General features: G+C 36.8%; 1 protein-coding gene across 2 annotated transcripts in view; it reads left to right on the forward strand.

Annotated features, from left to right (window-relative positions):
* Window positions 1-25,260, forward strand: part of RAP1B (RAP1B, member of RAS oncogene family) — a 49,428-nt gene that overhangs the window by 11,050 nt on the left and 13,118 nt on the right. Inside the window, exon 2 of one of the 2 annotated variants that reach the window (XM_038549966.1) lies at window positions 15,571-15,632. The exons of the other annotated variant lie outside the window; for it this stretch is intronic. The gene's annotated coding sequence lies outside the window, so the exon portion shown is untranslated. The remainder of the gene's footprint in view (window positions 1-15,570; window positions 15,633-25,260) is intronic. 2 annotated transcript variants of the gene reach the window in all.

Here is a 25,260-nt window from a genome sequence, read left to right on the forward strand (position 1 = left end):
TTTTGAATTTTAGTAAGAATAATCACACACTTAATATTTATAAAGTGAAATATGAATAGTCACACTAAATGGGATGAATAAAAACTAAATAGCCTCATGATAGTGCTTAAGTGAAGTTTTGCTATATAAAAAAAGTGTGAGAAATGGATCTGAAATTGTTGGAAAGGCTGTAGTCTTTATTACTTTTTGTCTTTGGGGAGGACATCAGTCTGAAAATGTTACTTTGAAGCAATTAGCTTAGAAACAGTCTTTTCCACCAAATTCTCTTTGACACAGATTCAGAATGGAATGCACTGCTAAGGCTGACAAGTCTATAAGGGCCTGGGAAAACACCTAATTCCTTAGAGTCCAGTTAAATATTTGGAAATAGTGAAGATTCATCTTGTATATTGGGCCTGGACCATCATAGATGGTTTTTAGGGGGATCCCTGGGTGGCTCAGAGGTTGGGTGCTTGCCTTCAGCCCAGGGCATGATCCTGGAGTCCTGGGATGGAGTCCCATGTCGGGCTCCCTGCATGGAGCCTGCTTCTCCCTCTGCCTGTGTCTGCCTCTCTCTCTCCGTCTCTCTCATGAATAAATAAATAAAATCTTTTTTAAAAAATGGTTTTTAAGAATGTTTAGTGATCAAGAGCTCTTACTTCAGCCACAATTTCTTAATAGATTTATTAAGTCTTTTAAGATACTGTGTAGTTTATATCCCAGTTCATAAGGTTTCTAAGAATTCTATAATACATTTCATTTTTAAGTAAGAGTACAATACAAGATTGGAATAGGAATATTGTAGGACTAACATAGTCTAAAAATCCTTGAAGAAATCACTTATTTTTGACATATAAGGAAGTAAATATCTGAAGATACTTCTTTGAAACTCAAAATTGATTACCGAAAGTGCCTGCCCACTTTTTGTGGTTTCTCCATATGCTCTCCTTATTCTAACAGCCTAATTAACACTCAAACTTTGGTTCTCATTGCTTTTATCATTCATTTGGTATATACTAATCTCCAAGAATGCAAACATGTATATGCTGTTTTGTTGGATACTGACTTCTATTTTATAGAAATCGCCAAGACACACAAGTTCTGAAGCAATTTTTTTTTTACTTACTGACCTACTAATTATACAAGTAAGTGTTGTGTGAGAAAGCCAGATACCAGCATTATTTGGGGCTTCGAAGTGTGGTGTGCATTTTATTTTTCTGAATGGCCTTTTTTATGTTTGATAACTGAGAGCATCTTTGAACAAACCGAACATGATGAAGTGTAAAAGGAAGAATTAAATTAGTCAAAAAAAATTCATAAGACAATTAGTTGTATAAGCCAGTGTCTGCATTAAGCAGCTAGCAAAAACTGCTGCTTAGATTGAGATACTGGAGAAAATTATGGGAAGTACCTCTGCTTCCACTGTTTTTTGTTGTTGTTGGTGGTGGTGGTGGTTAATTTTTCTCCTCTCAACTTTTGGCAGGTTTACTAGGGAATTTTCCATTAGGAATGTCCTGGCCTTGAAATTTCATTTAGAATGTAATTTAGTCATGCAAATTATGAACCCACAGTCTAAATCATGGCATTCTTATGGTTTCAGATGCATTTGGGGGCAATCATATTAAGCTTTGTCATTTAATCCTAGTTAGGAGGTTAACAGGAAAATGAAATAAAATATTTTTTGCAGTCATTTATTCCTTCTCTCATGTAAGATACTCATTCTGTTTATTTCTGAACTCAGCCTTATGTTTAAACAGATTGTAAAATTATGTTTTAAAAAATGTTCCCCCATCCTTGTGGAGGGTGGCGCTTTGTAAAATCTGAATATTTATATTAAAAGAAATATTTGTGGTATTCTTCCATTTATGAAAACAGGTGTGGTTTATTCCGAAGTCTTTACCCATAAATTCTAGTTGACGGGCTAGAGCTAGTACAAGTGCCTCACTTCCGATTTCTTTTACTTCTGTCCTCAAACAGTTCATAAACTGTACTTAGTGTAGGATTTGAAATAAATAAAAACAGATATTTTCTCTAATCGGGATATCTCTGGTTGTTGCAGTTATCTCATTCTGCAACCTGTTCAGAAAAAAGTATTGAGACCTTTGATTTTACTGTTAGATTCTGGAATGACAAATCAGCAAACTGGGGAAAGATAATGGCTTCATCTAGGAACAGGAAAATAGATGGTTAGCTTTCTTACCCCCAATAAGGATCATCTCTTTGAAGTGGTTGTATCTCTTTTTCTATGACTTATGGAAGTTAAGACGTTAAGAGCACAGGTTATTTAAATTACTGAAGAATCTGATTTCTAGAGACCTGAGGAACAACAGACACTGAATTTTCTTTACTAAATTGGGGGACATTATTTGGAGGCAAAATGATGAAGATGATGGTCTCTGAACCCTGACCTTTCTTTACTAGGAATATAGGTTTTAAGATCCTTAGGAACAGGGGTGTGTTATCAGTTTTTCAGAGGTGCTTTTAAAACCTTAATGCGCGCACGCGCGCGCACACACACACACAATCCCTACTGTGATAGATGTTACTGTGATATCACTTAGCTCTCTCAGGCTTCTGGGTCTTCAGATTTAAATTTAATCGGACTTTGAGACCTTCCTTCCCACTATTCCCAGAAGTGACTTTGTCACCTCTTTGGATATCCCATGCATGTCTCCTTCCTTCCTGTCATGCTAGGATGTGGCCCATATGGGCCAGACTGCATCTAACAGAAACATCATATCTGCCTCAAAGTGTCTTATATGTAGAGGTATGGATGTGTGTGCTCACTTTTATCTTCAGAGAGACTTACTGGTGTTTGAAAAGACACAGGTCTAAATGAGTCTTGGTTAATACCTTTGCTTTGTAGAAAAAAAATGCCAGGTATTAGCTTTCCCAGCCTCCCCTTGCAGGTCAGGCACAAATACTTGAGGTAGGTCCAGCAAACAAAGGAATTTTCTAAAATAATCTGAAGAGAAACTTTGCAGAGCTCCAGTAGCATGAATCCTTTAATGTGGAACTGTTTTCTTTATTAAGTACTTCCAGAATCAGAATGGGCAAATTTAATAGATTTAGCTTCTAATGTAAAAGTACTTTACCCAGCATGCCCTTCTTTTCAGTTTTATCTATAAAGCTTGATGGGAGGGCAGCCCGGATGGCTCAGCGGTTTAGCGCTGCCTTCCGCCCAGGGCCTGATCCTGGAGACCCGGGATCGAGTCCCATGTCAGGCTCCTTGCATGGCGCCTGCTTCTCCCTCTGCCTGTGTCTCTGCTTCTCTCTCTCCTCTCTGTGTATTCTCAGAAATAAATAAATAAAATCTTTAAAAAAAAAAAAAAAGCTTGATGGAGTTTTGAGGGTATGTTGGGGGCTTACCTTCTTGCCATGGGTTCAACTGATAACACTGTTTAATCATCCTCAGGAATACTTTTAAACAACAGAATCTGTTGGCTAAGTGCATAATGAATGAATATGGAGTGAATGAATGAATAGTGTAAAAATGAGCAACATCAACTGTGCCAGAACCCAAATCATTGTTTTTGGTAGACAGTCTTCAGCATTCAGGCAAACTATTCTCAGTGATTCTTCTTGGGTTGCCCCGGGAAGGGGGGTAGGGGGGTGTTACCTATTTTGCAGCTAATCATCTTTGTAAAACTATCAGACAACAATGCCAGTTATTTAAGATCAAAGTATTCTATATCAGAAGTTTTCTAATGTTTTTAGAGTTAAAACCCTATTACTCCTTCCCCTAAACCACAGTAGTCATTGATAAATGAGAGCTGTACTCTTTCCCTTTGGAACCAGAGTTGGTCTCAGAATCATTCTCAACACTACTCCAGGTAGCCATTTATATTTTGCATTGGTGTTTGAGCTAAAACCCATTTGCTACCAGTGAATAAATAGTCAAGATCTATCCTTATTTCTTCCAGGCTCTAGGCTATAGGATAGGTATCAACGGAGTTTTTCTATAAAGGGCCAAATTAAAAACTTTTAGCCTTTGAGGACCGGTCTCTGTCAGTGCTGCCAGAACAACCATAAACGATACGCAGTTGCATGGCAGTGTTCCAACAAAACTTTAATTACAAAAAAATGGCAGTAAATAGGATTTGGCCTGAGGTCTGGAGTTTGCCAGCCCCTCCTCTAGGGCAAGAAACTGGTTTTGATTCATTCAGCAAATAATTAGCTTCTATTTTCCAACTGTGTTAAGTGCTGGTTATGCAGCAATTGACTTTACACTTAGATCTCTCACCATGAGATATTTGTCTTTTTTTTTTTTTTTTTTTTTAAGAGAGAAAGAGCAAGGAGGGGGGTGGGGGGTATGCCAAGGAAGAGAGAGAAGAGAAAAAAAAATTTTTTTTAAAGATTTTATTTATTTATTCATGAGAGACACACAGAGAGGCAGAGATACAGGCTGAGGGAGAACCAGGCTCCCTGCGGGGAGCCCGATATGGGACTCGATCCCAGGACCCCAGGATCATGCCCTGAGCCAAAGGCAGACACTCAGCCGCTGAGCCATCCAGGCGTCCCTAGAAGAGAAAATCTTAAGCAGGCTCCATGCCCAGTGTGGAGGCTGATGTGGGGCTCAATCTCATAACCCTGAGATCATGACCTAATCCAAAATCAAGAGTTCGATGTTTAACTGACTGAGCCACCCAAGCCCCTGAGATATTTAAGTTTAACTGAGTATTTTTTTTGCATGTGGACAGATCCAAAGCAGGTTTTTGAGGAATAGTATGGCCTACCCCATAAATCTGCCTCATTTGTCTATAAAAGTGAAATCTTAGGCAAATATGCTAAGTGATGCCATGTTGTGTGGTAGTGGTATTAACTAAAAGTAATCTTAGTATACTTTGGATATCACATGCTGTGATACCAAAGTTCACATTCTGTGATAAAAAATAGAGAGCTTTGATGTATGCATGTGGTATCTGCACTGTTTGTCCATAGGAGGTACACAGTATTCATACAGTCTTGTAGAAAAAAAAAATACTGAAATTACTGATTGTCTTAACTATATTTTGTCAGTCTCTTGCCATTTCTTCCTCTCTGCAGTATCGTTTCTGATTTTAGTTTTCATCATCTCATTATGGGTTTTTGTTGCAAACTGGTGCATTTTTTTAAAAGATTTATTTATTTTAGTGGGGGGCACGGAATAGAAGGAGGAGAGAATCTTAAGCAGACCCCCGCTGGGCATGGAGCTGATGCAGGACTGAATCCCACTACCTGAGATCGCGTCCTAAGCTGAAATCAAGAGTTGATTGCTTAACTGAGCCACACGGGCGCCCCCCAAACTGATGTATTTTAAAAGTAGGCCATATATTAATCGTATTTTAGTAAATTGCTTAACATTTCTAGATGTACTGTTCTAGCTTCTGTTAGAACTATTTTTGTTCATTTAAAAAGTACCTTTAGTTTTCTCTGTATCCGTATGTTTCTCTTCAAAACTTCCAGTACTGTTGCTTATAAAATGAGACTAGGAAAAAAAAAATGAGACTAGGTTCTTGACCAGTACTCAGATCTGTGTTATGTTGACTGTAGACACTCTTGCTGTTTTTATTTTCCTATTTGTACTGAGATCCGCTCATACTGTGCTTTCTATAGTAGTCTAATCATATTCTTTTATTTTGCTGCCTTCTGCGCCTTTGCTTTCACTTTCCTTTTCTCTAGTGTATACTTTTCTATTGAAATGCTGTGCCTTTTGTTCATTGCCACCTTCTTCATATATATGTTTCTGACCTCCAAATTTTCATTTTTTGTGTTTCTCATCTTTTCCATATTATCTCATCTTTCCTACAAAATTGTAAGCTTCCTGAAAACAAGTGTATTTTGTTCATCTTTGTAACCTTCATAGTGACTTGCACTTAAGGCATATTCAAATACTAATTAGATGAAAAGTACTCCTAATTAAGCAAGGGACAGTGTTTCTTCATGAGAAATGTCCTTAGACTTGTATCCAAATGAGAAAACTCGTGTCAAAATATACTATAAATTGTAAATGCTATACAAATAATGTCTGTTACCCTTAAACAACTTGGCTCTTACATTTTTTAGTGTCCCACACAGTTTGGTTTTTAATTTCTGTATTTTCTTTCAGAGAAGAGTATGATTCTATTCTGTTGAGGAAAAAGACCAAAAACTATGTAGTACCCCAAAGTGTTTGCAAGATGTTTTTTAAGCCTTTGCAGTTTAGTATCTTTAAAATTATGAAACATAAGAGGAAGCAAATTCCTATTAAGATGTATTCCTCCTAAGATGAGCAGTCATCTTGAGTTGCTCAGTACTGAGGATTTCCTGATACAGAAGACTTACAGTGCTAAAACCAGGACTATGGGTTACCCTGATTCCACCTTATGATGTAGCATCTCCTTTGCATGTCACTGTGTTCACGCAGTTTTAAGTATAATAAATACCAGGAAACTGGGTGATTGGTTTGGTGGGAGGAGGGTGTTGGACGCATTTTGGCTTTTATTTATCAAGTTTCTGACTATTGTTTTGGACATTTTTAAATATTCAAATGAAAATACAAAAGTGCATTTGATTAATTGGTCTATTTAGGAATGTATTTGTGTATGACATATCATTGGTGACCTTATCAAAAGGTGATGCTACTCAACTTTCTAATTTAAAATTGCATAATCTGTCAGATGATTAATGCTTTATTTAAATGTACCTTATTAGATAAAGTCAAGTCAAGTCAAGGTGGCCTGAAATTTTCCTCTTAGCTCCCTGTACCTTGGTTTAAGCTTTACTCATAGATTTGCATTGCAGGTACCATGTTTCTAAAGAAATGTCTATCTAGGATAGTCTGTGTCTAGTCCTTTCTTGCTGAAATTAGCTTTTGTATGTGCTCATGTATATAAATCAGGGAAGTCCATGGTTGAAAACTCTAATGACAGGTATATAACTTAAAGTTGCTAAAATAACCCTTGCAAGTTTTTAAAAATATTTATTTGAGAGGGAACACTTGCATGTAAGCATTAGTGGAGGAGATAGGGGAGAGGCAGAAACAGACTGCCCGCTGTGCAGGGAGCCCAAATCAGGGCTTGATCCCAGGACCCCCAGATCACAACCTGAGCTGAAAGCACATGCTTAACCAACTGAGCCACCCAGGTGCCCCCATCCTTGCAAGTTTTATCAGCAGTTAAGCCATAGTGGCTTCACTATTCTGGGATATACATTATGTCTATGGTATTGTTGGAAAAGAGCTATTAAAAATACTGCTACTCTATACCAAAAAGGACATTAATGACCTGGATCCTTCCCTCTTCCTCCTCTCCTAGTTTTGTTTTGTTTTGAGTTCCTCCCAATTTGTAATGACTAAATTTTAACTGTACCTCTTGGGGCTATGTGGAATAATAATAGCATCCTTAATTTGAATAGTCTTTGGCTAAAATGGGCTCTTCTGGAATGGTTTGCTTGGTGGTTATCCTCTTGTTATTTTTCTTGTTTTAAGAATGTGACTAGAATCCTTTGATGTTATTTTAGCTTTTTGTGGTTCTTTTTGACAGCTTATATGATGGACTGCATTGTTGTAGAAAAATTACTTGTGCCTTTAAAGCAAATGTATCCAATGTTATATTCCTATTTAGAAATGTAAAGATCAAATTTGGATTATGAAAAGGCTTTAGGGCAGCCCTGGTGGCTTGGCGGTTTAGCGCCGCCTTCGGCCCAGGGGGTGATCCTGGAGACCCAGGATCGAGTCCTACATCAGGCTCCCCACAGGGAGCCTGCTTCTCCCTCTGCCCCCCCCTTTTCTCTGTGTCTCTAATAAATAAATAAAATCTTTAAAATTAAAAAAAAGGCTTTAGAAGACAAGAAAATGGAAAAACTTAGGTTGAAGTTGAAAAAGAATTATGTTCTTTTCACAAAAGGAGGAGGAAATCTATACTTTGTTTATAGTAATTCTGGTTTGATTTTTAGCAGATAAATTTTCTTTTAAATTAGATCTTGGGACGCCTGGGTGGCTCATCGGTTGAGCGCCTGCTTTCAGCTCGGGTTGAGATCCTGTAATTCCGGGATCGAGTCCCACATCAGGCTCCCTGCATGGAGCCTGCTTCTCCCTCTGCCTATGTCTCTTGTCTCTGCCCCCCCCCCCATAAATAAATAAATAAAATATTTTTTTAAAAAATGAAAGAATGTGAAGTAAACACTGGCAGTAGTGTCACCATAGCAGTAGTTATTTATTTCTTAAAGAAATGAGAAAATAAGATATGATAGTTACTGCCCTGTTTGCTTGCAATAGGCTTCAGATAAAGAGAAAAGGGAGCGAGTCTAAAGAAACTGTGTGGCACTTTGTGGACAAATGATTTTTATATGTTATGGTTTATTGTACGATACAAATGAGTCACCAAATTTTGCCCTGAGATACTCATTAAGCCTAGAAAAATTTTTGGTTTTGTATAGTATTAATTTTTTTCATTCATATTTCTGTTTCTCATAAATTGACAAACCTCCATCAAAGCTCATTTGATAAAGCCTTAACAACTAAAACTATAAATCTTAAAATTGAGATTTGTAATCATCTAAATAAATTACATATTTCAAATTAATAAGCCAGGAATATTGAGTGGAACAAATTGCACATGGTACATTTATAATCTTGCTAAACAAATCAGTGTTCTGTTTTATGCCTGAAGCCTTTTGAATACAGAGATTCTTTCTAATCTCTTTAGGAATAAAGACGCTACTACCATGTCCATACTATTGTCAATTGTCAGCTTTTACTCTGCTGTCTTTGAGACCTATTGCCAAAGATAAAAAGTACTTACTGAACCGAGTCTGTTCCTCTTTAGCTCCCAGTCTGGCTTAATGGCCTCACTATCCAGGTTTGATCATTCTGCGTCCAATTTTTCTTTCCTCACCCATCTGGCCAGTCACCGTGTTCTCTTGATTTCATCTGTCACTGTCCTAACCTAGATCACCATCTCTAACCTGTGGTAACCTCTTACTGAATTCTCAGAATTCAGAAAACAAATATTCAATTGCTGTGATCTTTCTAACAGATATATTCATGTCATTTCCCAACTTGAAAACTTTTTGTGTCTCAGTTTTTGTAGAATACAGGTTAAACTCTTTAAGAGGGTCCCTTACGTCTTCCATCTGTTCCCCCTCTACTCCCATGTGCTCATAATCCTTTTCCCCAGAGTGCCCACATTTCTCAGTGAACTCCTCTATTTCTTTAAAATATCCATTGGTCTGGCTTAAATATCCACTTAGTGAAGCTTTGCTTGACATATCCTTATAGGGAGAGAATTCTCTTCTGTGTACACATAGCACTTTGTTCTGTAGACTCTGCTTGATTGTGAAGTAACAGCGCAAACACTACATTTTAATGTTCTAAACTAACAGATCTTCTGGGATATTAAGGCCACTAAAATATAGTTATCTTGTTTTGTTTCAAAATTTTTTTAAAGGTTTTATTTATTTAATCGAGAGAGAGAGAGACAGAGGCAGAGGGAGAAGCAGGCTCCATGCAGGGAGCCTGATGTGGGACTCAATCCCGGGTCTCCAGGATCACGCCCTGGGTTGTAGGCGGTGCTAAACTGCTGAGCCACCGGGCTGCCCTTGTTTCAAATTTCTAGTGTGCCCTACCTCTTTGTCTTCATAGTTAAGACTAAAATCTTTCTAATCTGGTCATTGAAATTCAAGTGTATGACCAATTAATATTTTCCTTCATATTTGCCTCCTATATCCCACCACACCTTTTCCTTTTTGGAAATAGTGAGGGTCCTTACAAAGTAATAAAGTAGAGAGAATGTAATTGATTCCAGAGATGCCAAAGTAGAATGGATCAGACGTGGTACTGGCATGGAGAAGAGAGAAATGTTGATGACAACCCTCCCAGGTATACAAGTTCTGTAGTATACTGTGCATTTGAGGTCCATCCTGTAGGTGCTTCAAGTTTTGAGCACTATAAATAGATGGAGTTTAAAAATATCAAGTAACATTGCTTACTATGTGTTAGGCATTTTGTTAAACATTTTGCATGGGATAAGTTATTTTATTTGAATTTTAAAAACTTTACATAGATACTGTTACTCTCATTTTTGGATGAGAGAATGAGGCACAGAGAGGTTAAATAACATGACCGGGATCACTTAGCTAATGGTTAGAACTGGCATTCCAGGAAATCAGATTAAAGCCCGTGCTCTTAATTCTTATATTTTCCTATTTTATCATTTTTTCAATTTAAAATATAGTTAAATAAGGCGTGTATGTGTCAGATTCTAACATATATAGCAAATAGTAAAGTTTATCTCCATACTCCTATCCATGTTTATCTAAATTATGTTTGGAAGACACAGCAGATCTTTGAGTCACTGTGTACATCTAGAACACTTATTGCTAGATATGATGAGAAGAAACAAAATGTGACAGGTTAATTCTTAGGGTATGTCCAAAGAACTCTTGGGAGCAGGAGAGAATTCTACATGAATCCCAACCTATTGGGAGAGATCTGATAGAACTAATAGGTCATTTTGAGCCAACATGATTTCTTCTTATTTTCTAAACATGTTGGACTCTCCATTTTTTTTTGTAACTTAGCTACTAGGCTCATCTCTTGGTTTGGCTGAGAAATCTAAGAAACAGATTCTTCTGCATTTGTCATATTGCTGGTAAATTGTGCTATAATTTTTCAGAGATACGATCAAGTCCTAAACTGAAAGGTAATAACTTCAGTAATGAAACTAGAAAACATGACCTTAAGTTGCATGTTCTAGTATATGTTGGAATAAGCTTTATTTACTGGAAATATTAATCCATGAAAAGGGCAAAGGAAGAATTTTTTCCTACTTGAGGTATTATGAATACAGCCAAAGTAGAGAAAATGCTGTGAACAATTTGATGGCCTACAAATTCTACACCTGATTTAGAAATCTAGTTCACAAAGAAGACCTTTCTTAGAATATAAGATTGGAAGCATTTCCCGTTTGTCCTCTATGAGAGACACAGACAACTCAGAAAGTAAATATTATTAGTAATGTTCATTTTAACAGCTTTTTATTTTGTAGTTCATTGTTAGTTTTATTTTTAAAAGAGAGTATCAGAGGTAGTGTTTGGACCCCCCAAAATAATGTTTAAATCTGCTCAGAGGTTTGAATTCTATCATTGTGTCCAATAGATTAGTACCAGGTCCTCTGACATTTTAATTAGTTAATTTTATTTGGGAGGGCAATGAGAACATGGTAATCCTCTTCAGCTGCTAAAATACTACTTTGGGAGTTGGAGGCGGAAAGGAGAAATCAAATACCGTCTCTTCCAGAAAGTGTTCAGTGGGAGAAGTAATGTCACTTGACTCCAAGAACCAGTAGTTAAGTTTTTTTACTTAGTCCTTTATTTATAATTTAAAACCACAGAATTTCAAAAATGGATGGTTGGTGGTGGGTGTTGTAGCAAAATAACTTGAGGATAGAATTGCTTAAATTACTATTGTTTTGTTGGAAATTTTCTAATTTGACTATAGCTATTTGGAGACCCTCTGACATATTTTAATGGGAAGGAATTATGCTTTTTAAATATTACCACTTTTCAAGAATTTGATTCTTAACCTTTTTACATTTATTAATGAGATTGAATAAAAAAATAAACCAGATTATGAGGTTGAGAACAGGTGTCTCTGGAACCCAAAAGTTGCTATTTTTAATATTTCTTTCCTGCTCCAGAGCAGTTTCTTTTCCACTGGAATTATATTCCTACAGGGCAGTATAAGAACTAATTTTTTTTTTCAAGATTTGTATAGTTCATTTTCAATTGGGATTCTTGGCATTTGTCAGTAATTGATATCAACTTAAGTGGCAATTTATATACAAAAGGTACCTTGTTTGTGGTCTTTGACAGATCTAAATGGTTCTTTCCTTTGCTAGAATTGAATTATTAGTCTTTAGTCATTTCTTGACTTAACAAACATTTCTAGTCCAAATTGGGGACAAAATACAAAGGGGCTACTGTGCATCTGGTTGGTGATAGTAATAATAACATTTAAAACTTTTAAAGACGATATACATTCTTATTCAATCTGTCCACTAAGTCTGTGAAATTGATATTATCATTGTCTATATTTTACAACTAAGGCACAAGCCTAGAATAAGTGACTACCCTCTGGTAAATTACATAGGTAGTCCGTTCTTGGATTCCCTTATCTCCAAAATCCATGTTCTACAACCCTGGTCAAAAGAGGACCTTGTATCCATACCCTAATCTAAAATTAGTTCAAAAGAAGACCTTAATTGCACAAAACATGTTGAACTAGCATGCCAGAACTAAGAAGAAAATACGGAAAGCCTTTGCATCTTGCCTTGGTTGAGTGCCCAGCAGTATCGGTAGATTTTCCCAGTTGAGAGCAGCCTATGACTGTGTAGAGACTGTCCTGTATTTTTTTCAGTCCCTTTATTTTAGTTTTATCTATTTTTTTGAAAGGTAAGAATTCTAAAATGTCAGTAATATCAAACTGCCATTATGAAATAGGGACAGAATATTTACATTATCATTAAATGTTAGAGGCAACGTAGAATTCTACCTTTTTTTTTTTACAATAATAAAGATGAGGGAATATAATATTGAGATACTTTTAAAAGTTCTGTCCCTATATAATTCTTCAAGACCCAAGTATATGTAATGATAACATTTTGGAATTGAAAGGGACCTTGAGTACATTTAGTCCAGCAGTAGATAACTAGTGACCCAGAGTCTAAATATCCATACCTTAAATAGATTTTATTGGTTTTCTCAATATTCACAATTTTTTTTAAAGATTTTATTTATTTATTCATGAGAGACACAGAGAGAGACGTAGGCAGAGGGAGAAGCAGGCTCCATGCAAGGAGCCTGATGTGGGACCCCATCCCGGGACTCTCCAGGATCACGCCCTGGGCTAAAGGCAGACGCTTAACCACTGAGCCACCCAGGCGTCCCAATAGTCACAATTTGTAGAATTTGAATGACTTTAGCTGTATAAGCATTCACTCCACTTGGGCACAATTCACACCATTCCCTAATATTAACAACCTTTCTGCTTCAGACATTTAGGTGCCTACCTGGCTAATATGAGGCAACTCTGTGTTCAGTGCTTCCCTCTTCCCTTATTTTCCAAATAAAGAAACTGGAAATTGAAAATAAAGTGGCTTATCTCATACCGTATAATGTTTTTAATAGAGCCAAGCTTCGTAATCTTAAGATAATATTCCTTTCTACAGTTCATTGTATCCTGCCCCCTAGAATACAAGATCGTATATGATCAAGTGCTGAAGAATTTGGTGTAGGTTTTCAGAGAGAAGAACTATTATTGTGGGCTGAGACAATTCAAGAATACTTCAGAAATCTTTCCTTAACACTGCTCTCTTTAGAATTGCATTCTAAGTATTTGCTAGTCAGGAACATTCTATCCTGATCTATGTAGTATTTTTGCTGCATAATGGGAGCAGTGCAGGAGAGGGGATCATGAATATCTTCCTGTATAGAGCTGGCAAAGGAAATCACCGAGGGACATTTTGTATATATTGAATAATGGTACCTCATGAAACATTTAGATTGCTCCAGAAATCCCATTTTTGCCCCTGTAAGCAGCAGCAGAAGGACCATTGTAGCCATGAACTCTCCACTGGATTCTAGACAGATCTCTAGGGCTTTCCCAAATCGAAATTTAACTTTAGCTATAAATTATTTGGCCTATTACCCTACCAGAGAAATTGATTTGAAAATAGTAAACAGAATAAAGCCAAATGATAGAAACTTTTGTTGAAAACACAAGATCAATCTATTGAAAGGGCTCTTTGGGTACTGAGCTATATAGTTGATTCCTGAACAGTGAAAGGATTAAGGGTGTTGACTCCTGCTCAGTCAAGTCTGCATATAGCTTTACTCCCCTAAAACTTTACTAATAGCCTACTATTGGCTAGAAGCTTTATTGATAAGATAAACAGTTGATTAACACATATTTATATATGTCATATATGGTGTATACTGTATTATTAGAATTAAATAGCTAGAGAAAAATCTTAAGATCATAAGAGAAGAGAAAATAAATTTATTTTTAAATCTGCCTATAAGTGGATCCATGCAGCTCAAACCTGTGTTATTCAAGGGTCACCTTTATAGTACTTTCATCTTAACAGAAGTTCTTTATAACATCCTGTATAAGATGATCCCTCCATTCCCACACTATCGCCCTTACCTTACTTTATTTTTTTCTACACAGTGCTTATATCACTTCTAATGTGTTTTATATTGATTTTATTTGTGTCTCCCCATACCCCCATTGTAAATTCTCAGGACATAGTCTTTTGTTCATTGCTTCATTCCCATTGAGTAGAGCATACCTAAAGTGTTGTAGGCACTCATTATATATTGATGTTGAATAGTAAATATAGAAATCTTTTTAAAAGATTTTTCTTTTTAATTTTTAATTTATTTATGATAGGCACACAGAGAGAGAGAGGCAGAGACACAGGCAGAGGGAGAAGCAGGCTCCATGCACCGGGAGCCCGACCCGACGTGGGACTCGATCCCGGGTCTCCAGGATTACGCCCTGGGCCAAAGACAGACGCCAAACCGCTGCGCCACCCAGGGATCCCAATATTTTATTTATTTATTCATGAGAGACACATAGAGAGGGGCAGAGACACAGGCAGAGGGAGAATGAGGCTCCCTGCAGGGAGCCCGATGTGGACTCGATCCCAGGACCCTGGAATCACGCCCTGAGCCGAAGGCAGATGCTCAACCACTGAGGCACTCAGACGCATCCCATATTATAGTAATCTTGGTATGAGTTATCATTTCTTGGATTTTCTTTTTTATTTTTTGGGTACTAGCACAACTCTTGGACCAGAATAGGTCTTCAGTAAATGTTAACACCAAGTAAAAGCCAAGAGTTGTCTTCTGTTTGTTTAATTATGGTATAGTTAACAGTGTAAAATTAGTTTCAGGTGTCCATTATAGTAACTGAGCAGTTCCATATTATTAGTCAGTGCTCATCAAGATACGTGTACTCTTCATCTCCTTCACAAAGAATATGGAAACACTAATTGAAGGGACATACACACTCCTAGATATACTGCAGCATTGTATATATAATGTATGCATTATATGTACAGTAGCTGAACCACAGAAGCAGCCCAAGTATCCCATCAATAGATAAGTGGATAAAGAATATGGGGTGTATGTGTGTGTGTGAGCTTTTTAAAAAATACATCTGTTTATCATTTTTTAATGCTTTTTTTATTTCCCCAGTGATTTTTTAAATTACACTTCTGGTTTATAATTAGGATCAGTAATATTTGAAGTTGGGTCTGCCTTAGGTCTTATTATTGAAAAATATATGTAATACAGAATGGTAGATAATCAAGTCACTTGCTTTTTGGTATGTATTTTTATATAGTGAATACATTTAGAGTAAAGCTACTGAATTTTTATTTTTGCTTACCCCTAAGTCTCTTCAGAATTTTCTTAGAATCATTATAGCATCCGTTTTTGTTTTGTATTTTTGTGAAAACTGCAATTTATTTCTGATTGATGAAATAATATCTTGATATATTTACTGAACTTAAGTGTAGACCATGATTGCATCTTTCCTCAGCTTTCTTTTTTTTTTTTTTTTCTCAGCTTTCATTTCAAGCAATTATGAAGCAGCCCATGAAACCTGACTTGGCAAAGAATCCTAGGAGGTTTTGTTTTTTGTCCTTCCATGTCTTTGCTATGCTTTTCTTTGAGACTAAAAGTAAACAATTTCTGGGGATCCCTCTGTGTCTCAGCGGTTTGGCGCCTGCCTTTGGCCCAGGGCGCGATCCTGGAAACCTGGGATCGAGTCCCACTTCGGGCTCCCGGCATGGAGCCTGGTTCTCCCTCTGCCTGTGTCTCTGCCTCTCTCTCTCTCTCTCTCTCTCTCTCTCTCTCTATCATAAATAAATGAAAATTTAAATTAAAAAGAAAGCAAACAACTTCTTAAATTGAAAAAAAAGTAAATGGAGGAAATTGTAGAAGGTAATAATAAAACAATCTTTTAAATTAGTGAATACAGTACCCAAGTGTTTTGCAAGAAAAACATTAAAGTCTAAGAGCCATCAGTTGCTTCCATTGATTAGGAGTTGGTTGTAAGTCACAAAAATTTTAGGAGCTTTATATAAATAATTAAAAACAGGAATCTTTACGTGTAAATAAACAATACCCAAAATTAATCTCCAATTTTTTTTTAAAGATTTTATTCATGAGAGACACAGAGAGGCAGGCTCCATGCAGGGAGCTCGACATGGGACTTAATCCTGGGTGTCCAGGATCACGCACGCCCTGGGCCGAAGGCTGTGCTAAACCGTCGAGCTACCTGGGCTGCCCTAACCTCCAATTCTTAATGTAACTTTTACCCCTCTCCCCAAGTATTTCTTACTCAATTTGTTAGACCAATTTAATTGGTTTTCTTCATCTATAATCTTAAGAGTGTTGGAGAAGTAATGTGAATTATGCTGCATATTTATAATTGTGTGCTTACTTGTAGAAGTTACACTTTCTTGCTAATGAAGAAGTATAAGTGAAAAGTGGCACACTTACTCATTTGGTAACACCACTAAACTCATTTTGCATATAAACTGCATTCTTACCTGTTCAACTACCTGAAGAAAATCAGGATCTGAGAGTCCTTTATTAATTAATGATACAATATAATAAGTGAGTTAATAGGTTAAAGCTTAGTTCAAAATGCAGATTAACATGTAGGCATATTATTTTAATTAGCAATTCTTAACTTTGCTTTTAACTTCCAGAGTGCACCTTATTTTTACAAATACCATTATTTTCAAGAAAAACCACAAAAAAGAACATAGGTAAACCAACCAAATCCCATTACCTGTATTAGAAATTCAAACTAGAGTGTTTCACAGTTAACCAATAGTACCATAATTTTTGGTAGTGTTTAACCAAGACATCCACATTGTTGATAACATTTTCATTTAACATTTTCTCGAGGTGTTGCCCTTAACTTCTTGAAGGTTGTTAAAATTTCTTTCAGTGTAGATTTTTTTTAGTTGATTACGAAACAGTTTTAATTGTACTTTCATTTCTTCAAGTGGCAATAACATGTGATAATCAGAACTCTTAGTACTTTCTAATATCAAGTACCCTAATTTTACTTTGTATCTTTTTTTGTGTCTTAATCTATTTTCCCCTCTAGTACAAGAAGATAAACCAGCAAGCTTTTTAGAATACAATCCTTCGGGCAGCCCGGGGTAGCTCATCGGTTTAGCACCGCCTTCAGCCCAGGGTGTAATCCTGAAGACCCGGGATCGAGTCCCACGTTGGGCTCCCTGCATGGAGCCTGCTTCTCTCTCTGCCTGTGTCTCTGCCTCTCTCTCTCTGTGTGCCTCTCATGGATAAATAAATAAAATATTTTTTAAAAAATAGAATACAATCCTTTGATTATGGCACACCAGTTAAAGTACTTAGAATTTAAATCCTTTGCCATGCACTTTTCTTTCTGGGTAGACTTTTTGGCATGCTAATTAATATAAAGATAAATATTATTTTGACAATAGAGAGGGAAATGTTTAAAGTTTCAATATTTACACTGTTAGAATATTGTTAGTATTTATGTTGATAATTCTTCTGTAAAACACTTAAAACAATATGTTTAATTCTGTAATTTTCAATAAATAACTCTTAGCCCTTTTCAAGAACAAACATACTAGTTATTAAGGTTTAAAAATAGGATTAAAAGAATTTTAATTGGTTCTTCTTTTAAGCTTGCCTCTTTGTTTTCTTTAAACATGCACTATCACCAACAATGTATTATTTATCTGAAAGATACTTCTCTTTGCCAGCATCAATATTATAATTATTACTCATTGTGAGTTGAATGACTGGCTAAACTTGTTTTTTTTAAATTTCTAAGAACCACTTTTAAAAATGTCAAAGATTATCAACATTCTTAAATGATAATATTATGGGGTAATTACAAGACAACTCCACAACTCCTCTTTCAGTTTTTAATTTTCATTTTGTATATTTTATAAATGTATTGGTTTTTTTAATAATAAAACTCTCAAAAAAAATCCACAGAAGTAGAAGAAAAATGATCCCTTACATTATCACATACCTATTTTAAACATTGAAGGGAATTAAGATTCATTTTATATTATAATCTCACTGATTTTTCTCACTGCTTCAAAAGTAGACAGGTTCTCCCTAGGATGTCAAAATTACAGTCTGCAAAACTTGAGGTAAAGTTCATTGACTTGTATAATTAAGAGTCAGAGATAATATCAGTATTCCAGAATTTTTTGTATAGTAATGTTTTTTTTTAATATTTTTTTATTTTTTATTTTTATTTATTTATGATAGTCACAGAGAGAGAGAGAGGCAGAGACACAGGCAGAGGGAGAAGCAGGCTCCATGCACCGGGAGCCCGATGTGGGATTCGATCCTGGGTCTCCAGGATCGTGCCCTGGGCCAAAGGCAGGTGCCAAACCGCTGCGCCACCCAGGGATCCCAGTAATCTGTTTTTTAAAGACTTGAAAGAGAATTATTTCCCAGCCTTTTCCCTGAACTAATCTTTAAATGATTCAAAATACTGACATGTACTTAGTTTTTGCTTTTGTATTGACTCGGAGAGTTGTAACATTCCAGCTGTAGAGATGTTAAAATGTATTTTTTAAGTGCCTCTTAGATTTCTAGAATGTAGTTGTAAGCCTTTAGAGTCTATAGCTAAAGAATTATAGTTCAGTTGATCTTAACATATTCCAAAAGGGTTGTAGTGACAGGAGGTCTAAATATGGTTGGAAAGTAGCTTTAACCTATATATTGTATCTACCTACCTAGAAGAAGCTTTGTTAGTCAGACAAAAGCTGAACTGTAGTCCCGGACTTGTATTTATTCTTGCATATTTTATTGAGCTAATAGGTAAAAGGGTAGAGCAATGATTCCGTTTTTTGTTTTTTTTTTTTAAGATTTTTATTTATTTATTCATGAGAGACACACACATACAGAGAGAGAGGCAGAGACACCAGCAGAGGGAGAAGCAGGCTCCATGCAGGGTCTCCAGGATCAGGCCCTGGGCTGAAGGCGGCGCTAAACTGCTGAGCCACCCAGGCTGCCCTATAGCAATGATTCTTTTTTTCTTTTTAAAAATATTTTATTTATTTATTCATGAGAGACACGCAGAGAGAGAGGCAGAGACACAGGCAGAGGGAGAAGCAGGCTCCATGCAGGGAACTGGACGTGGGACTCTGTCCTGGGTCTCCAGGATCACACCCTGGGCTGAAGGCAGCGCTAAACTGCTGAGCCACCTGGGCTGCCCTAGAGCAATGATTCTTAATTGCAATAATTTGAGCAGTACTTCAGACTACTGCTGCTATTATTATTTAAAAAGCTGACTTCTGGGATCCCTGGGTGGCCATCGTTTGGCGCCTGCCTTTGGCCCAGGGCGCGATCCTGGAGACCCGGGATCGAATCCCACGTCGGGCTCCCGGTGCATGGAGCCTGCTTCTCCCTCTGCCTATGTCTCTGCCCCCCCCCCTCTGTGTGTGTGACTATCATAAATAAATAAAAATTTAAAAAAAATGACTTCTTTTGATTGTTACTGTATACAAGGGACCAAAGACTCTTATGGAAAATTACTACATTTCATTCCTTAATTTATTGAGCACATATGGAATGTCCCAGGCAGTGTTTCAGATTCTGGGGCTACAGCAATGAATAAAACAGACAAAACTATTTTTTCTGGAGTTTACTTTCTTGTGTATCTGCCTCACAACTTTTTCATGTGAGTATTACTGTTTCCATTTTCCCTATAAAGAAAGTGAAGCTTTGGAAGGTTTTAGGAGTTGCTCAAACTTATTACAAAGCTAGGATTTGAAACTGTAGAGGTGCTGTGTACCACTATGCTGTGCTCTCAAAACTGTCCCTCTTTGGGATTCTATGAAAGAGAACAGTTATTCTCAGTGTCTCATACGGTAGTTAGCACAGATCCCTTTGAAATTCTGATGTAACTCTCACCATCAAAATTGTGCATGTAATTTTAGAAATTCAGATTCTCAAGTGCTCTTTCTTGGGCTTTAAGTTAAGAGCACTTGTACAAGAAGGGTCCTGCTCACAGCTCACAAATACCCAAGTGCCAGTACCTTTTCCCTCCTCCCCAACAAAAAGCCAATGACAGACATTACTTATTGAGAAGGATTGTCTTTTTTACAAAAACTAGATGCAACCACACAGCCTTTTAGAAACAGAAATAATGGCCATTCCCAGTCCGTCACTGGTATTCACAATGAAATCCATTATTTCAGTCTTAGAATCTGTAAACAATTTTTCAAAGCTGGTGTAGTAGAGGGAACACCTGGGTGGCTCAGTGGTTGAGCATCTGCCTTTGGCTCAGGGCACCATCCTGGGTCCAGGGATCGAGTCCCACATCGGGCTCCCTGTGAGGAGCCTGCTTCTTTATTTCTCTGCCTCTTTCTCTCTGTGTGTTTCATGAATAAATAAATAAATAAATAAATCTTTTTTTTTTTTTTTTTTAAAGAAGCAGCTGGTGTAGTAGAAAGCACCAATTTGGAAAAGTGGGTATTAGTTCAAATCTTGGTTATCATACTGTTTTGTTTTCTTTAAGGAAAAAATACCCCTAGCATTGGTTTTATCAAGATTTAAATATTTTACTTGTTTAGTACTTATGAGGAAATATTGGTAAGAATTAATGAAAGAGGGGATCCCTGGGTGGCTCAGCGGTTTAGCGCCTGCCTTTGGCCCAGGGCGCAATCCTGGGGTCCCGGGATTGAGTCCCTCGTCAGGCTCCCGGTGTGGGGCCTGCTTCTCTCTCTGCCTGTGTCTCTGTGTCTCTCTCTAGGTCTATCATGAATAAATAAATAAAATCTTTAAAAAAAAAAAAAAAAGAATTAATGATGATAACTTTGCTCAGTTGCATTTCCTTTTAGTGTTCTCGTTTTAGAAAGCTGCTTTTTGGCAAGTTAACGTGTTTTGTCGCTATTTTTTAGATTTGAAAGTCTATTAACTTTATCGTATTTCTCTACTTCAAAACTTGAAATTTCAGCTTTAAATTTCCTGTAACCATAGGATTTATAATAAATTCTTGGTTCAATTACTAAAATTAAAACATAGATAAGCATTTATTTTTTACAGATTTATTTATTTATTTTCTAGAGGTGGTGGGGAGAAACAGGGGAAGAGAGAGAATCCCAAGCAGACTCCCCACTGAGCTCAGAGCCTGATGCAGGGCTCAATCTCAGGACCCCCCAAGAACATGACCTGAGCCAAAATCAAAAGTTAGACACTCAAATGACTAAGCTACCTACATGCCCCAGTAAGCATTACTTGTAATATTCACAAGCTGGAAATAATCCAAATGTTCATAACCTGTTGAATGGGTAAAGAAAATGTCATGTATCCATACAGTGTATATATAATTTTTTATCATAACAATAAAAGGAACGGATTACTGGTGGAAGCAGTAATGTGGACAAACCTGATTCTTATTCTAGCAACAGGTAATAGTCACTATGGATAAATCAAACAGTTGGGGAACAGGTCTCAGCCATCTCATTTTATGTTAATTCAGTTAGCTGTCACATTGTTTTTGTTTTGAGATTTTTAGTAACTTTATACAGCTATGGACCATCACTACAACCAGTGTTAGAACACTTCATCATCCAAAAAAATTCCCTTGTGGCTGTATGTAGTCAGTCCTCTGTGTCCTCTTTAAAAAGAAAAAGTTTCCTGTTCAGATCTGAGCCCAGTTAACAGAAAGAATGAATACGTCTTTCTTTACCACCACTATTGGGTCTACCACAGAATATATTTTACAGTTCCTGACATTAATTTTTATTTTGTTTCATATCAAGTCATTTTTATTTTGCTTAAAAATTTTAAATCTTAACCAATCTACCTCTAAGAAAGATTGAAGATAGTGTATTTCCTAAATAGGTTTTTGTTCTCTCAAGGCCAATTTTAAAATATGCTGGGCTGTTTGAATCTGGTCTTTTCCTTTCTGCTTTTAACCATTTTTCTTTATAAAGAGGAAATTAAGTAATTAGTGATTAAGTTGGAATTCAGAAAATTTCAAAAAAAAAAAAAGAAAGAAAATTTCTGTCAGTCTCCCTGAGGTTTAAGAAAATCCTTAACCATAACTAAATCTAGACTCATGTTTAAAATCAGTTTCTGTAGTTCTGCCTTTTACTCCCAGCAATTAGAGAGGCTAGTATAATTGTTCCTTTGCTGAGAAACCCTTAAGAAAAGTAGTTGATTTCAGAGGTAAGAGGAAGAAACAAAAGGAATAGAATTGTGTGGGTAGTATAAGTAGAGACAGAATGATTCAAGGAGAGTAGGCTTCCAAAGGTTGGAGCAGGGGGAAATAAAGACTATCTTAGTCATTTTGAGGCCCCAGAGTACCAATTAAAGAAGTTGACTATTGAATGTTATTTTGTCTCAAATTTTTTCAGTAGTTATAGTTCCTCGTAAGGTATTAATTTTGATATTTCAAAAGTTGGCCATAAGTCCAGTTGTTAAGTCAAACTTAAAGTCTCAGTTTTTGTCATTTGCCAGTGTAGGTACAAGAGGCAAGATTCTATTGGGAGTTTTCAAAAAAACAAAACACAGAAGTTCTTCCTTAGAAGAGGTTGTGGCTTTGACAAAGCAAGCAAACACTAGAGTCCAGATAAAAGAGTGTCAGGTTAATTAACTGGGAAGAAGCATCTTGGGAACTTTCTGGGTAGTTAGAAATGTTTTAAATCTTTTTTTTTCTTTTTTAAGATTTTATTTATTTATTCATGAGAGAGGCAGAGAGAGAAAAACAGGCTCCATACAGGGAGCCTGATGTGGGACTCGATCCAGGGTCTCCAGGATCATGCCTTGAGCTGAAGGCAGATGCTTAACCGCTGAGCCACCAAGGTGTCCCTGTTTTAAATCTTAATGAGGACTGGGTTGCCTAGCTGACTCAGTTGGTAGAACATGCAATTCTTGATCTTGGGGTTGTGAATTTGAGCCCCATGTTTACTGTAGAGACTACTTAAACTCTTAAAAAAAAGAAAACGTTAATGAGGGCTATGGTTGTGAAAGTATTAGCAATGTCAAAATTCATTTTATCGTAATCTTTAAGATCTCCTTGTTTTACTGGATATAAATTATTCCTAAATACAAATGACTTAAGAGTGATTAAAAAAATTTTTTTTAAATATGTCGGGATCCCTGGGTGGCACAGCGGTTTAGCGCCTGCCTTTGGCCCAGGGCGTGATCCTGGAGACCCGGGATCGAATCCCACGTCGGGCTCCCGGTGCATGGAGCCTGCTTCTCCCTCTGCCTATGTCTCTGCTTCTCTCTCTCTCTCTGTGTGACTATCATAAATAAATAAAAATTTTTAAAAAATACTTTTAAAAAAATAAATATGTCCTTAGGAACATCCTCACATTCCTTGACCAAGCAGAGGTTAATTAGGAAGAGGCCACATAACAACCCCAAAGTTATTGACCTTATAGTATGCTGTCATAAAGTTGATAAGTGACCCACAGTGAATGTGACCAGTCACTCATCTCTGCCTGAAGAGGTCACTGGTTTTACTTACCTTCAACTTCTGGTGCCCAGAACCAGCTTGAATTGGATTGGAGGCTTGTGGGGGCCTATGCCTCCATCCATTCCAAATGGAGCACTCCCTTATTCAGTGAATGGAAACGAGACAGTCCAGGACAAAACAAAACACACCACAAAATTTTGCACAAGTAGATGAACAAAAGCAGAGTAAGCAGCTGAAGAATTAAACTAATGACAGAAATATTTACCAAATAGTATACCTCAAAGCCATATCCAAAAGGCTTAATTTTAAGCCTTATACCAAGAAATCACTGTCATTCAAGCAAGGCAGTTGACATTTTGATGTGTGTTCATTGAAGTGAATTTTTTTTTTAAGAGAGAAAGAAACAGTGACTAACAAGTTATAAAAAAATTTGCACAACCCAGGTACATAAAGGGTAAAAGAATGCAGGGAGATGAGTCTAATTTTATTTGTGTTGAAGTATTTGGTTTACTGTTACTAAAGTATTTGGTTAGAGTACTTGGGCTATTTAGGAAATTCTTATTCACAAAGTTACCGTATTTCCTCAAGTTAGGTTCAGAAACATAAACTTGAAGACATCTTTCATTAGAACTCTTAAATTTTTGAAAAATAGTTCTCAGATCAGTATAGATCTATGCGTTTGGGTAATGTTTGCATGGGACTGGTAATAGAATTGTGACCTAAGTAATCCTGTTTGGTTTTGTGTGTGTGTGTGTTTAGTAATCCTGTTTTTTTTTTTTTTTTAAGATTTTATTTATTTATGATAGTTACACAGAGAGAGAGAGAGGCAGAGACATAGGCAGAGGGAGAAGCAGGCTCCATGCACCGGGAGCCCGACGTGGGATTCGATCCCGGGTCTCCAGGATCGCGCCCCGGGCCAAAGGCAGGCGCCAAACCGCTGCGCCACCCAGGGATCCCCAGTAATCCTGTTTTTAAATGAGTTTTACATTAAAAGAAGTAAACCTTACTTCAGTTATTTTTGAGAGTGCAAGGATGGTGGGGGTAGAGTGGAGAGAGGGACAGAAGAAGAGAATCTTAAGCAGACTCCACACCCAGCAAGAACCCAGTACAGGGCTCAGTCTTAACAACCCTGAGATCCTGACCTGAGGCAAAATCAAGAGGAGAATGCTTAACCAACTGAGCCACCAGGGTCTCCAAGAGTGATTTATTTATTCATCCTACATTTGTATGCATACTACCATACAGAATATTCTTTTTTTTTTTTTTAAGGATTTTATTTATCTATTCATGAGAGACATAGGCAAGAGGGAGAAACAGGCACCCTTCAGGGAGCCTGATGTGGGACTTGATTCCAGGACCCTGAGATCATGACGTGACCCAAAGGCACTGACCAAAAAGTTGATTCAACTTTTATTTCATATTCTCTTTCCTAAAATTACAATCTGGTAAGAACCATGCAGATCACAAAAACTACAACAATATTCAAGAACTAGGGAAAAGTCTGTGGAAGTGATGGATTCAAAGAAATAAAACATAGAATAGTGGGGAAGTTGACTAATTTGGTTGGTTGGTTTTTGGGGGGCAATTTTCTTCCCATCCTGGAGAAGAAAAAACATGATAGGTCTACATATCTAAAGTCAGAAATGGAGAAAGTTTTGAAAGGAAGCCATGGCAATAAATATAGTGTCCTAAAGAGAAATAAAGGACTGGCATAGAGAGGCAAAATAAAGGATGTCTTTTCTAAGATGGTGGGTTGGAAGGAAAAAATATATAAAGAGATTTTAACATAAATAAAG

This window comes from Canis lupus, chromosome 10 (assembly GCF_011100685.1).
Source record: "Canis lupus familiaris isolate Mischka breed German Shepherd chromosome 10, alternate assembly UU_Cfam_GSD_1.0, whole genome shotgun sequence".
Classification (NCBI taxonomy): domain Eukaryota; kingdom Metazoa; phylum Chordata; class Mammalia; order Carnivora; family Canidae; genus Canis; species Canis lupus.